The sequence below is a fragment of the Anopheles marshallii genome, chromosome 2, assembly GCF_943734725.1.
Source record: "Anopheles marshallii chromosome 2, idAnoMarsDA_429_01, whole genome shotgun sequence".
Classification (NCBI taxonomy): domain Eukaryota; kingdom Metazoa; phylum Arthropoda; class Insecta; order Diptera; family Culicidae; genus Anopheles; species Anopheles marshallii.
In genome coordinates, this window is record NC_071326.1 from 85,589,792 (window position 1) to 85,606,154 (window position 16,363).

The following is a 16,363-nucleotide window of genomic DNA, read 5'->3' on the forward strand; positions in this document are numbered from 1 at the left end:
GTTCGATTTGATTCAATTCCGATCCATTCTGTTTTACGCGGCAACTTATTCTCCTATTTTTTGCGCGCTCCCTTTGGCTATCGCAAGGGAGAAAGAAAATGTTGTGATTGGTTTGGGTGCGGTAAGGCAAGGCGGGAGTGTCGGATTTGATTGAAATTTTCCTTACTCCATTGCAACCGTTTGGCGGATTATCAGATGCGAGACGGCGCATAATAGTGTGTGTTGGGTTGCGGTTAACATACGGTGAATTTTTGCATTTGTAGAGCAATGCTAGGCTACTGATAATCTTTTGTTTCTACGCATTATGCTAACGGAAGGATTGTACAATGGAGTTTCAAGTAGTAGGCTTATAATTGATTGACTTCTAATCGTGGTTTTATCTGTGGACAGCTGCCAGTTGTCTTACAGGCTTAGGAACGGAATTTATTGCCACTTGACGGAGGGTGTTGGGTCGGAGTAGGAAAAACTATTGAATGATAGGTGTTTACATAGAAGATTCGAAAGATTTGCATTTTAATGTCCAAATCCACCAGCTGGGTAGTGTGAGGGATTTATTGGGAATAAATTGCCGAAAATAAACACAAATAATCCCACACGTCAGGCTGAAAAGACATACTGTTAGTGGTTTAAATGATTTTTTTTCTATTAACCTTAGCAATAAATTCAATGAAAACGTAAGTATTTAATAATTTGTTTTGCCAAGACGATTGAAATAACGTGCACTGTCATTACCAGCTGGAGCTTTTTACGTCGGAAAAGTGTAGCATTTGGCTCTTTAAACTGCAATAAGCTCCTGTTGAATGTTCATTAGCGATATTAAATATTTATCTAATATAAAAATTAAAGACGATTTTGTCACTTATTGCCAAGATAAATGCAATAGTTTTTTTTAGTATTTCATTATGGAACGAACACATGTTTTTCATTTTGAAATACTTTTGAAACAAAAATAAAAGCATTTTAAACTGCGACTGTAATTGTCTTTTTATTCGAGGTGAGTATATGATAATTTATTTACACATAGGGAATCACATTGGTGTGGTGTGTTTGTGTTTGTAGAAATAAACGACTAGCAATACTGATTTCACGAGTTTCAATTTGAGTTTAAGAACTTGCAGGATGCTTTTCGCGATGAAAACACTTGAAATGCAGATGAACGTAGATCAACCCTCTCTTGCAGCATAGGTTCCCGATCGCGTGGAACAAACCAGCGAAGATTTTACCTCAAAAATATGCTATCAACAACAATCAACGCAACGTTTATCTTGGAAATTCACACTAGATTCTCAAATTCGAAGGATTTGGTCAATTATACTGGCTTGCGCTGACGTGCGACAAATTTAAATTGTATTATATTATGTGCGAAAGGTGGCTCGGTAAATTGGACCAAAACGGTATTTAGTAATAAGCTACGACGCTTCCAATAGAACCTTACCAAGTCTTTGTCACATCAAGGGTTTTCTTTATTAGTACTTTGCTCTAGCTATCTTAAAGTAACATCTACCCTATAATGTAATGCTGCGGCAATCAAAGACGACGCATTGTTTTGGATTGTGATGGGGTACAAAATTAACCGCATCAACTACTGGGCGCCTCCATCGTCCGCATCAACTACCGGGCGTCTCCATTAGCCAATTCCGTCCAAAACCACTGTAAAGCAAATCCTGGGCGTGAGGAAAGTTAAAAGGCGTGTGTGTGACCGGATTCAATAACGCAACCGAAAATCCACTTACCATTTGCCGGTGTCGGTGGAAATGCAATTTACCAAAAGCTTGCCGTTGCGTCTTATGATCCGAAACGCGTCTTTGCGTCAACAGCGTCACGTGAGGACGAGCGACGGCGAAACGAACGGTTTGCCGTGTCTTTCAGTTTCCGTGCTATCACACGGTACAAGCATGCGTTTTGCACACGCTCACCGTCGTAGTCCGGTGGGAGCAGTAATTCATAAATTTTAATTAATTTTCATTATCCTTTCAGCAGCACCTTGATAAGGCTAGGGATTGGAATGCACTGCTCGAGCACGTGGCCGAATTGTAGACGGGCATCTCACGACCAGGTGAGTTGTCGGCTTATGACGTGGAGAGGACCGGGTTATGGGTGGCATGCACATAACTTCCCGACCATTGGAGGACTTCTCTACCATCTGCGCATTACTAATGCAGCATCGTATTGAAATCAAGTTTCTATGCATTTATTTATTCATTCGTGTACCCGCGCTTCTCACCCCAGCGATGTCCATCGTCTCTCGTGGATGGCATTGTTGCCCATCAGCGTGCAAAGCTGCAACGGCACCGATGCATCCCAAAGCAGCGCTAAGCTCTTCGTATGAACTGGATCTTGAATCGCTAACCGTTTGTGCTGGTTGATGGATTATATAAACTGCAACTGAACAACAAACATGAAATCGTACCGATCACGGATTTGGTGCGGGTGTGTGTGATATGAGTACTGCGTGCTCGAGTAAAGGATTCATTTTTCATTAAAATCCGCTCAATTCGTGATCATCTGGATGGTCCTGCGCGATTTATTGTTTTTTCCCCATTCGGCAACAAAAGCTTGCCACATCCGGTAATCCATCATTCATAAGGGGCACAACAAACCGGGACGGTTCCCATGGGTGAACGTGTTTGTGGTTTCGTGTTTGTTACATGTTGAAGTGATAAAGAAAAATATGTGTAAACTTTTTTGTTTACATTCAATTTTTCTGAATCCCACGCTGCTGAACTAGAACGCAAATATTATCGAATCGGCTTTTACACTTGCTGTTCCTTCGCTTTCGTTCCCCAAGCGGCAAAATGATGCATCAATGCGTACGGAAACGGTTCGAGTTACACACGTCGTTCGAACACGTTGAGAATGCATTTGAAATTGCTTTCGCTCTCATGGAAGGGGGATGCAAGCGTTCGAAAATCAACAACTTTGCTACCCGATGACTTCGCCGAGTTGAGTGATCGATGTTTACTTGGGTTTGCACGTTGGTCATCGCCAAACTAAAGCATGGAACGATGGCAGTTTGACCCCAACCGACGAGACCGATTCATATTTATTCAGTGCTAAAATCAACAGACAATTGATTATGAATTGGTGGCAGAGGGGACAATTTCCAAGACAGTGTCGATGAAGGTCATGAACTTGAGGCACTTGAGGGTTAGACAAATACGTACAAGAAGTTGTGTTATTTATTGATTTAAATTATAATATGGAAAATTATAAATTTTAAATTAAAATTTGAAGATGGTTCATGTGGTTGCACCATGATGGTTTGCACCAAAATATCATACACTTATTCATTGTTGTTTGAATCATTAGCCATTCCATTGGGAAAAATGTCTTGACAAAGAAGAATATGTAAATAAAAATATGTTAACATTGCATGTACTTGATACTAATACAGCAAAGTCGTTGCATGTTTACAGTCGAGGATGGTGTAAGCTTTCGTGAAAAAAGATTTCTTCCATTAAATTATATTCATGTCAGTACAGCACAGAACCAACTGCAGCCACACGCGGTGCGGCTGTTGCCTTCAACTATGTGGTCTATGAAGATGGGGTTGCTTTTCCTGGCAATGGGAATACAGGGTTTGTTCGCATCGTATCATCCATTGTGCGCGTAAACTTTGATGCCATGATACCACTGTCATTTCTACGATGAGTTGTGGTAGCGTTTCGGGAATATATCATTTTAATGGTTGTTGACAACGTTATGATCACCTGCATGATGTTTAGCACTGTGTGCTGTTTGTTTTGTTCGTAGACACGAGGACCCATTGTAAGATGCTGTTAAAGTGGCAAAGCAGAGTACACAATCAGGTGCCTTTAACTTTTTGATACATAGTTTAGGTCGTGCTTTGTTGAGAATAATAAATGAATATTGTATAACGTAAAATCATACTTGAAAATAGGAATCTGTTTAATCTTCCAAAAAGTAAAAATATTAAACTTGGAAATAAAGTTGAATGATTTATGCTGAATTTTCCATGCTTGTGGTTTGTATTTTTAATTATTTATTTAATACACTTTTTCGTTCTCTCTTAACTATAGCAAAACTTTTTAAAATCTGTTCACTCTGTACATACTTGTTCATTTTATAAAGGTTTATACACATTTTTTTGAACCAGATTAAACTACACATCACTGACGTATTCTATGGTTATTTGCTTTCAGATTATGGTTTTGCTTAAAAAAATTCTTACAAAACTTACAAACGTTACAAAACTAAACCTAAGCCGGCATTAGCAAAAGGTACTTTTGTATGCGACCGTTACGTGCAAATGTGTTTGCGCTTGACGTGTGTTTTACACCGTGAAATATTTTTCGTAACGAAAGTACAATGAAGCAGTAAGATGGTGTAAAAAATTTTCACCGTGAACATGAACCATCACGCAAGCAGCGAAAGAGTGGAAGATGTTGTCTACGGGTTTAGTTTCGGTGGATGTTTTTTTTTCTGACCCAAAGTAAGAACAAAAACAAACAGAAGCATATACAGAGCGTAGGAAAAGGCTCCTTTCGTTCCTGCTCCCGTTTCCAGTTTGGTGTGAAGCAAAACAGAAAACAAAAGCCGGACAAATGATGGTAAAGTGCAACGAGTGAGCTCGTTGTTACGCTGATGAACAGTGGTGCGAGTATTGTTCGGGGAGCATGTGCAGAGTGCAGATGTGCAGTGGTGCAGATGGACTGACAGGAAAACACAAGCAGTTTTACGCGGTTCAAATCATTTCAACCTTCGCTCGGCGAAGTAATCAACAAAGTAATCGATCGAAAGGATTGCGGGTGGAGGGATATGTGATCATTTCTTTGTTCATTAAAAACCACTCATTTTTTGTGATTGATTTTTCTTTCATTTTTTCAGTACAATTCATTTCACACAAGATTGCAATTTCATGCAACCAAAAATCGTCTTCTTGAGGTTATGGAGGTGCTAAAAAAAATATGGTTTTTAAAGCCTAATGATCCGACATAATCCAGGAGATTTTTTGAGAATGTCGACATTGCTCGACACATCATTTTCTTGTTAAAAACTTAGTTGAGCTAAGTATTTTGTTTGATAATTATAAGAATACATGAGATTAGCTAGCATTATTTCAATTTGCCTTAGTTCACGCTACAGATGACAGATGACAGACGACAGATGACTTAGCAGAAGCTTACTTGATTATAATCACAAATAAGATGACTTATAAATGTTGATTTTGGTTATGAAATTAATCAATTTCAAATTAAAACATATTCATACTGGAAACTGGACTATTGTTTCGTCGCCTACAACGATTAAGCCATACCAGAAAGTATTGAAATATCGATTCAACCGCGAATACCATATGCTGCTAGACGGCCATATAAGGTTGGAGATTAATTTGTCATAATACGATATGAATACTAATTCGAACCCGTACAAGGACAATGTGTACGACAATGTCGCGTTTGAAGCTGCCAACCGACGTGCTGTGAATAGCTGTCGGTATGTGCGTATGGAAGAGGATTACCAGCGTCTGGTTGTGGCGGTTGCGACAAACACGAATTGGTCCATCCGAGTACACGTGTCCGACACAATGTGTCTCAAACTGTACCATACCTGAAGCGCTTACCGTGAGCCGTTAGCGTGGCCAGGAAACAACACAAAAAAAAACAAGTTACCACCACTTCAACGCTAATGCCCGTTGGCTTACCGGTTGGACAGTTTGGACAGTTCACGTATCGCGTGGTTTTGGTTAGAGTTTAGCACTCGCTACCCGTTTGCACCGGATGTAGCATAAATCGATCTCTAGCCACATCCGTTCTCCATCGATGGACCGTGGCAGGTGGAATGATTTTGGGCTGCAGTAAGTTAGGAGATGAATAAAATGACAAAAAAACTTGCTTTCACTCGAAAACACAAGCATACCATTCGGTTTGAATATTGATCGAGTGTTTTGTGGGGGTGAAGTTTGGTTTGGAAGTGACATGGAGAATGCTGTCGCGCCGTAGAGAGTTTCCCCGCCCGATGAGTGGTTTTTCGTATGGTGCTGACACAATCGGTTGAAAGTTATGTTTCGCTTTCGGACAGTTCTCATTTGGCAATGGTTAGATTCCATTGTCAGTGGCACTTTCATTTAGTTTGCTACCATTAACCATTGGGTTTTGCCAGTGTTCGAGTTTGCTGTGCGCCAATGTTACATGACATTTACAACAAACGTGAGCATAAGTCCTAATTTTGCCATTCTTCAGCAAGCATCGCGCGGTTATATTCTATTTGTGTTGTAACGTTTGGCAAGTGCAGCAGATCGATCACGTATACCTATCGATTATGGTTGTGGAATATGACGAGAAAAAGTTTTTCTTTCAATTGATTTGATTATATGATTACTAAGAGAAAAGATTTCCGCAACCAGAAATAAACATTATTGTTTAATCAATTTAAGAAATTGCATCATTAGAAATGAATGTGCTATAACTTTGAATGCTAAAAATGAAGCAGTTTTTGGACGCTATTAAAATGATAAAAGACCAAAAAACCAAAAGAATAAAGCGAAGTAATTTAATAATTTATAGCACATTGAGTCCAAAAGTAAAGAAGGTTTTTAATAATCCATCGATAAATCAATCCCATGAATCAGAGTTTTATCATAATTTCCATAAATCCAACCATTTCGAGGACCATTTTGATTGTAAGAAACCGGTTGGCTCTCCTTCCTTTGAAGCGTTATAAAATCACCCCATTACTGAGCGAGCTCATTTTATAATGCTGAAAATAAAGGAATCACAACGTCATTCATCCAATGAAACTCATTTCACTTTGTTGTTACTTTCCGTTGGACAATCGTCTTACCATAAATTTGGCCCCTTTCCAGAAAGATACTGTACGATTTGGGCTTTTAATTGCCACTTCAACTCGGCTCAATTTCGTTCCTTTCCTGAAGCGACATGCGCTCGTATCATCGACGGTACGAAGAGAGTTCAAAATGATGGTTTCAAAAGTGTGCCGTGCCTGTGTGGTTCTTACCGACCGGCGATGGGCGGTGTATGAAAGTGTAAAATTTCGTATTAATTAGCCATTAAGTCGTATCATTAAAGCCGTTAAATCTCTTCACCGACGCTAGCTTTTGATGGTGGCCGTTTGGTGGTGAGAAATTTGTCAAGCATTCGATTTGGACATCGGGGCACACGAATTAACAAGGCCGGTATATACCTTATTCCCATTCAATCGCAACCATGTACAACGAGGTGTTGGGAATGAAATCGGCGGGGGTAAGGCCATCGGAAAACGGGGCGTGAAAATGATGTTGTTAATGAAATTTACGATTCTCGCTTACGTTTTCTCCTCTTCGGCTTTGCTGGGCTGTTTCATTTCCGTGGGGAAATCTCGGAAAAACAGTTTTCACTCAGCTGCGAATGTCGGTCGTTTCGCACGGTCCTGTGCAGACGGATGGGAAGTTGCCCATTGACGAAGTTTCTTGCCGGTTTCGTTGGGTTGGCCGTAGCTGCCCCGTTTACTGCGTCTCCCTTTCGGCCTAGTTTTCATCCCGCTTACCCATAAAAAAGAGGTACTAAACAAATGCAATCAGCATAATTCACTTTGGCTGGCGTACGCTTCTCGTGCTCTGCTCGACACGGAAGGTGGAATTGTTTTTCTCCTCCCACCTGTTATCTTTTTTTTCTCGATCCTTTTAGGAATGCCTTGTCCGAATGGTGGCATTGTGACGCAAAACTGATGGCCTGATTTCGGGAATTTAATGTTTGGCACGGTTAGATTTGTCCTCGAAAGTTACGATTGGAAAAGGTGTATTTTTGTGTATTTTGTTCAACATTTTTGCAAAAATATGAAGCCTTGCATCGAGAACATTGTCGAGATTTGAGCTATATTATTCGATGAGACAAAGTTTTTGTGGGAAAATAAAAGCAAGTCTATGGTGGTGAAATGGTGAAGGATTTCACTAGAGTTATGTTCAAAGAATATTTTTTGTATTATGTTATGTATAATTGTATAATTTAATGTATAATTTAGGACAAAATTTCGTTATTTTGAGACAATCTCGTAAAGTAGACAATCTTGTGGAGTGTGTTATACAATTTAGAATATAAAAAGGGATACAAACTAAGATGAAGCAATTATATCAATTTCTTATGTCAATGGTCGCCTGTTAGCATCAGTGGTATGGCCACCACTACATGAATTAAAATTTATTTATGGTTAGGTAAGGTTCTTGCTGCCGAAAGTATTTAATAAAAAGACATCACTATACGATTGGCTTGTCCCATTTGGTGCAAAGATAGTCTTAAACTATCAAAAATGATGATGATTGATTCAGAAATGGGGGCAGAGATCGTTCCCTAATTTAAATCTTCACGATATGAAAAATCCTGAAAAGGATAGAGAGGCAGAAAGACCACATTCTTATAGATTTCAAGGTTGTTTTCATCACCCTGGAAATAAAGGCAATGTATTAAACCTTTAATAAATACTTTAACTATACAACCAGAAAACCAGTATCTTGTGTTTAGAGAAGGATACATTATGTTAATTGAATTTACATCTTGTTTATGGAAGTAATACGTTCATGTTGTATATTGCTTATTGATCATGACTATTTATTGAATTTCTCGAATGCCTTATTTATCTTCGTTATTTACCGTTGGTCCTATTTACATTTTCATCACCAAGCCGCGCCACCCAGCAACAATTGATTGCTGCAGCGATGTAAATCCATTTGTCAGATTTGCAACGGTGGCGTTAAGCAGTTGCTCCGACGCTGACGTTTACTTCCGGTGCGCTGCTGAAGAGTGGAATATTGCTTCGGTTTACACCTTTCGGTCGCTCTCCGTGCATAACAGAAACGTTTCTGGCAGCGCGGCTAGTGGCGCGAAATAGTATCCAAAACCGTTCAGCGCTAATTTACATTCCGGCAGCATATATCATGTACAGTTGACGTAAAAACCTCATAAATATGTTTATCGCCTGGCTTGCGTCCTGCTCGACCGTAGAAGTTGCGTCCCAAAGTTGGTTTTCCTAAAACGCTTTCCTTTCTTCCATGAGTGTGGCAGCTTTTACCTCCTGGAAGGATTGCCCTTCCGAGGCGAAGACGCTAGCAGGTGAAGGATGTTGCGGATAAATCCTTCCGTCCGCATAATGCCAACTAAAAGGTACCACGTTTCCCGTGAGCACGTCGACCATGGGGAAGAGTGTTGATTTAATGCAAATACCAGATATTTACTCAAGGCACCATCGTTGCCGTGCGGTACGGTCGGGAAACATGGACCGCACCGAGGGTTCCGGTACGGGTCGTGTCGTCGAACCGACCGAACCGTAGTGCGTGGTGGCAGCTTCCGGTGGTTTTCGGTACCTCGCGTATTATGCATTGCGGTAGGGTGATAATATGCCTAACAGGCTGAGATGCTGTTACACAAAAGGAAATGGTGCAACGCGGCTAATATTTGCCCTACGCTGTGCAAAGGGGCTTACCGAGAAAAAGGTACCGACGAACGGGTGGTACAAATTTGCCCGCTATAATGAGCACAGAAAACGCACTACGCTAACTAGAATGAAAGAAAGGAATCGTTTGCTGGTAGGCATATTTCGGATGGGAATGATTGTGACTGCTTGTGGCATATTTGGATGAAGGGTTTGTGTACAGTTGCGTATGAGGAAGCCTTACCTGTTGTGTTCATCAATCATGCAAAAGAAATAGAATACTTAAAGAGGAATGCATATCCACACCAGTATTTTCGTCTATTTTGAATGTGAGAAGTCCAATAACGAACGTAGACGTAGACTAATAACGTAGCAAAAAGCGTTTGTTGAGAAGGTTATTAATTTGAAGCAGCAGTAGATCATCCATAGAGAGTACTAAATGGCCACTGGACTCCTCTTGACGGGAGTTAACATAAGAAGAAAGTTAACATCAGTAGTGCAAAGAGTTCACCACTTCTCAAAAGAAGATATTATGCTTATTTTTTATAGACACAGCAACCTAAAGAGGTCTTCTGGCCTGGTCTGGCTTTCCTTGACTTCATTTACCCGTAGCGCGATAGTCAGTATTGCGTACTAGAGATCGGTCCGGATGGGATTTTGGACCGGTCCGTTCATGTGAAGAACTGCGCCGCTGCCAACATTCATTCTTTGCAGATGAGTTTCATCAGTTGCAGTGCTGTTGAGTAAATCATGTAAATGGAAATGTAATACAGAATTGAGTACGAAATTTTCTTTTGTAGAGCAAACTAACGTTGGTAAAGTTTTTATGTGATGCATTAAATTATTCTTATCAAAACATCCTAGAGAGACAGAGATGGGAAAGATATTGAGCGAAATAAAGCAATTGCAATTTACAATCCTAATGGGTCGAATTGTCAGAAACAGGTAGATCGGGTACGTTTATGGTACTTCAAAACGAAAGTCAACTAAATTACGATGTCTGGCGGTAAATATGAATTGACCACACATTGTGACCACGTTCCGATGGGAAGGGTAATGGGAATGGCGATATGGAAAATGAGGAATTTTATAAAACCTTTCCCACAGGATGTACCGAACTAGTACTTGAACAAACTCACACTAGGGACCTTCAATTACATTGGCCTTTATCAACCTGCCTCGGCTCGGTTGGTGTGGCCAGCTGCTAAGGTGGTGGCTGCACGCAGCAAGCATATCGGAGAAGGTATCGGGTACGCTTGGCAGATAAATTCCCATGGAAAGTGCACTCCTAATCGAATCGTAGCTCCAAACCCGGTTTGCCGTACGCGTTCGTACGCTGGATTAAATACGTACCGGCTATAAATTCATTACGAAAACAATGTAGCGCATGCTTACCGATCGACTGGTACCGATCGGGGGTGTAACACTGGCAAAATGACCACTGCCATAGGATGGCACAATGGCGAACCGGGGATGAGGATGCGTGAATGCACTCTTCTGATTACACTAACCAAACCGGGCAATGTTGGCATAATAAATTTACTCAAGGAATTAAACTTCAATTATTAGAAACGTGCAGGCAGGCGTGCAATAATGCCAGTGTTTCTATTTTCACAGTCGGCTCAGCATTCCCTACGGGTAGTGAGGTGTTATGTGCACTACACTGGACAGGTCCGGCACATGTGCTGGTTACCTCGGAAGTGCTGATGAGTGCGTTACGGACTGCAATAGTAATGTTAGATGCATCTATGTTTTTATGTGAAGTGAGCCAATCGGAATGCACAATGTGTAATAGGAAAAAGGAAAGTTATCAGCCAATCAGTAGGCATAAAAAATACTCATTGACTAAGCCAAGTTAAAATGTTTAGCAAATGTTTGAATTACTTCTCGGAAATAATGAATGTTTATGGAACTAGTTTTAATCAAATTAAATTTGTTAATTTCAAACATGATTCACATAATTATAATTATTATGTATCATTGATTGTACATATTTTCATAGCTGAGAGTAATGAGCAACATTAGACATGTTTAAGGAAAATTGAACTTCAACCTTATTACTGCCTATTGCGCTATGCAGGCTCCTCTCTTAGCCTTGTAGTAATATAATTCCAACAAGGTGCTGACGAGAAGCAACAAAATCGCACAACGCATAATTATCCACCGGTCGGCAACGAACCCTTGTTGTCCAAAATACGCATGATTACCCGATGATATGGGAAACGTTACATGCCTTTCGCTGCCCTAAGTAAACTTCGCTCCCAAACGTAACAGGTAGAAAAAGCTAGTACGCACCTTACTCATCGCGCTGCCTGGCAGCCAGGCACGGGAAACAACAATCATGTACCCGAAAAAATGTGCTTACTAATCTCAACGAGAGTCATGTTTCTCCTCTGGCCAACATGGAGTATATCCTTCATTTTAAGAGCATTTGCAAACATGTACAACATATTAGGGTAGGTAGTTGCGAACCTGTACCTGCATTCGTTCAACATTGTTGGTCAAAATTCTGCTCACTCGTCATGTTTTTTTGTTTTTGTTGCTGTTGATGATTTGCGTGCTAGCTTGCGATACGGGATCAGCACCAATCATCCGTCGGCAAACATCGAATGGGGGAGTGGATTTTAAAGTAAACACGCTTCTTTTTTTTTTCTTCTAAAAGGAACTAGTTGGAGCGATCTTGATAGGAATAAAAGCATATAAGCGAGCAACATCTTTCCCTTGTTGGATGAAGAATTCCACTGATTGAATGAAAGCAGCGGCAAAAAGAAGTGAAACAAATTCTGTCAAAATTCCATTTCGCCCAAACACAACCGCGCCACAGCTTTGCAAAGGTGCATAGCTTTTCTTTCTGTGCGCACGGTTCATCACAAACGGGATGGTCAGAACGAAAATTGCGGTCGGCGATCAAAACTAATGACCGGTGGAGACGCCCGGTACCCGATGGAGCCGCCCAGTGCCCGATGGAGACGCATGGTGGTAGGTGTCGTCGTGGTCAAAAGAAATGCATTCAGTGTGCTGCGGTACTGTGTTGGTTCTAGTTTTACGTATTCGCATACAATTTCTGTACGGCATCATGAATTGCAAAGTGGTTTTGAAGAAACAACTTTTCCCGGTTTTATATCTTCGCGTTACAGGCGTGGTACACAGCAAAGGGTGGTCACGGGCACATAGCAAGAACGATTGGCAGGGAAGCCTGTGGGTACGATTTTTTATCCGTTTGTTCTGTCGATGGTTTTCTTTCTTTTTTAGAGAGAGAGAGAGAGAGAGGAAAAGGAAGACATAAACGTAAATATCGCATCACAGCGGGTTGTATGCTGAACGGCATGCGCTCGGTTGGTACGGGCAAAGGCGAAAAGACTTGCAAAAGAAAACCACATTTTCCCCGTTACCGATTCGGTGGCTGAACGAGCAGGCCATGAAAGGATGCATCGAAACTGAAAACTGGCCACCGGAGGAAACACCCTCCAGCAAACCTTTTGGTCCCGGGCACATCCCGTACCGAGCGGTCGCACTCGATTAGTGCGGAAGTTCCGGTTTGGTGAAGGTTAAACGAGATGCGAATAATGGCGGGCGCATTTCATTTTATGAGATGCAGTTTCGTTTTGCAGGCCGGTGGGTGCATTGCCTTTCAGTGGCACTCCCTGCACGGTGGTTGAGTTTGAAGTTAAGCGGAATATGTATTTATTCGTTGCATCGGCATAATGAGAACAGGGATGAAAGGTACCGATGGTCATGAACTGGCAAGAAGTGGCAAACATACAAAGAATGCGGCCATTCCCTGCGATAGCTCAAACATGCCGATGCAATTCCTTCTTCGAGGGTGGAGTAATTTCATTTGAAGGCGCACTAAAACCGTACCAACTTTTGGGGGTGAAACGATGAAATTAAATGATATCACTTGAAGTTCTTTATCGTTTGATATCATCGTCGGTTAAGTTGGCCAGCCATAAAAAAGACAAATGAGCGAGAAAAGGGAAGCGATTGCGATATTTACTCCGACTTCAGATGGCATGGCAGATATGTTTCTTCATCTGATTTGCTGCGGGACAGTACAGTTCCATCGTCGGTTTTAGCAAGAATGGCAAAAATTTCAATTATTTTGGCCGGAAATAGGAAATAATGAAGCAATCTATCTGTCACCAGTCCGGGCTCCAGTCGGGGCAGATAGAAGTAGGTTCATGGGCAGCAAGAGAGAAAAAAAAATGACACCAAACTAGAATGGCAGCTGGTGAAGAAAAACAATCGGTACTAGTAAAATGCCATTTCTCTCTCCGGGGTTCGCAGAGGGGAGAGACTCGTTGCTGCGGAGGAAGTTTATTTTTTTCACGGTACGTGGACGCTAATAATAAAGTGATGTGGTGTACTTCCGGTGGTTTATTCCGTCCGCACGGTTTATCGCCTCTTGCTGCTCATAAGTGTGTATGTGAGTGTGTGTGTGAGTTTATGCTATCCGTGCTGTCGTATGAAAGAATTGGAAATGTCGCTGTTCGAACGATGTCAGACTGAAACGACAACCTTCCCATAATCGTTTGCTAACAACGGTAAAAATCGAACAAAGCAGAAAGATAATGCTTATCGTCGGTGAAGTTGTTATCAGGGGACCGATTGTTTTGGAAGTAATGGAAAATTGGAGATGAGACAGGCGATTCGTGCAAGTGCAGTGGCGTGATGTGTTGGATCGTGGAATGTGTAACACAATCAAAACGATAATTTATGTGTTCACGCTTCATCTAGCTGTTCGTGAAGATATGAATCGGTGACATTATCGCTGACACATTCGCAGATCGTTTGTGCTCTAGTCGATGTTGATGTATGAAAGGTATTTAATTGAATTGCATTGTTTAGTTTGGAATGCTTAGAATGTTCTATCATATTGGATGTTTAACGTGTTTTTTATTAGAATTATGAATAGATTCAGTATTTTACAAGCATGAGCATACTTACTTACAGGTGAAGAATAGTTTTCAGTATAAACTTAGCTACCAATTTTGTAGCTGTATAAATTGCAGTATTAAACTACCATTATTCTTATGCAAGACTCTAATTTTGCGAGCTGTGGGCGAAAAGGTTTTTAAAGCCATTTTAAAATCGCTACAAATATTAATTGTTAGAACCAGTGACATATTGGTATTGGCGCCAGTCTTTACACGACAGGACCGAGGAAATCATAACCGGACCGTTCCCTCGTAGCTAGGACTTACTATTCGGCTACGTGGTTCATTAAGTTGGCCTTGTCGTTCAAATAAAAATAAAATTACTCATTGGTAAGGACTGAAATGAAATCAAATTAAAATAAATGGTCAAAAGTATTTATAAATGTTAAAATTTGGACGCAGCCAATCTTCCATTCGATACTCAATTCACTAATTACAGATTCATCCTCCTACACTTCTAAAGGTCACTTTGTCTTTCTCCACCAACCATCAACTTTTATTCCTTTGACCATTCCTTGACCTTTGACCATTGACCATTGATATTCCTTTCCAACCTTTGTATTCTTGGTTTTAGAAGATATCGCAGGCGTATCCTGTGATCGATTACATCCTCAATTTCTTCCTGTTTTGTTCCTATGTTGTCTTTTTCCTTTGCGTTGTCAGGTCGTTGGGGACCTTTTACCTAACTGTTGTACAGTTCTTAACAGTATCAGTTACTTCTTAATATTCCATAAATAAACATTTATCACAAATTGTACATAAGGAAATTAGGATGATTAATAAGTAATTTTGTGTTGGAACATACACATAAATCACGATGACAGATTCTGCATTCGTTGTCTGTTTGCCATTACATCATAATTCTGCAGCATGTCATCATCACATTATTAAATGGATGCGTATTTCCATTATCTCTAGCAGGATTCTCTGGATTTTGGTTGATTCAATGCCTTCCAGCAATTTAATCTTCGAGGAACAGATATATTCTTCCTGTTAAGATAAATACGTCGAAGCGCTAAGGAGATCTTGCGGCTCTCTTATGATTGTGTTGCAAATGGATTCAGTGTCTCTAGATCTATATTTCTGATTCGATGTGTCAGTGCTTTCTGTGCAGATAAATGGATAACGATAATTCCTCCACCTTCGCTGCTCTTTGATGAAGAATATTATTAGAAAGAAAGAGCAAGCATTAAAAAACACGGGATTGCTGTGCAGATAATGTGTGAAACGATTGATTTCTACTGCGGGCCGCAAAACGCCGGCCAAAGGCACACCTGACAGATGGATGGGTTCGAGGCTCGAATTGGGTGTTTTAAATTAATAGCAACAAGGTAATAAATGCTTCGGCAAACCTCTGGTCCAATGTAACATTTTAACGTTCGTTTGCTCGTTGGTGGATTATTGGCGTTTCATTGCGAATGCCGAAATTCGGGTGTTTCGGGCTCCTATGTTGCCTATGCATTAGGATGGGTATGCTTACATTCGATCGAAAGTAGTAGTGCTTTTCCGGAGACCTCTTGAGGTTTGACTGCTAGTAGAGTTGTATCTTTTCCACCATCGGTTCTCGCAATTCTCGCTTTTCCCCGCAACATCCCGCCGCGATTGGTAACATCATTTGCAGAGCGGTGATAAATTACGCTCTACTTTCTAGGCTATTTAGGGTGAGTTATGGCCTCGCAGTTGAAATCGTTTGTAAATTAGGCGTTGAAAGGCTGCACGGTGGCCCGTTCGGTTCGTTTTTAATGTTCGCACATTTTCCGTACGACTCTCGGTTGGGCGAAGCTTGGCAGGGCCGTGTATGTGTATGAAGTTATGTGTGCGAGAGAAAAGTATACAGCTACCAGTATTGAATTAATGGAATATGACTAGCTTACGAAACAGCTACTACAGAAAAGCTGGTCAAATGTATGCATGAAAGTGGTTACAGTGGTACACTATGCGCGATGGTCAGGCATTATTGAATGAAACTGTTTCCGAGATTATACCTTTTAAAAGCCGAACTAACATAACAGCTTTACGTTGGTTGACTATATGAAAATAAT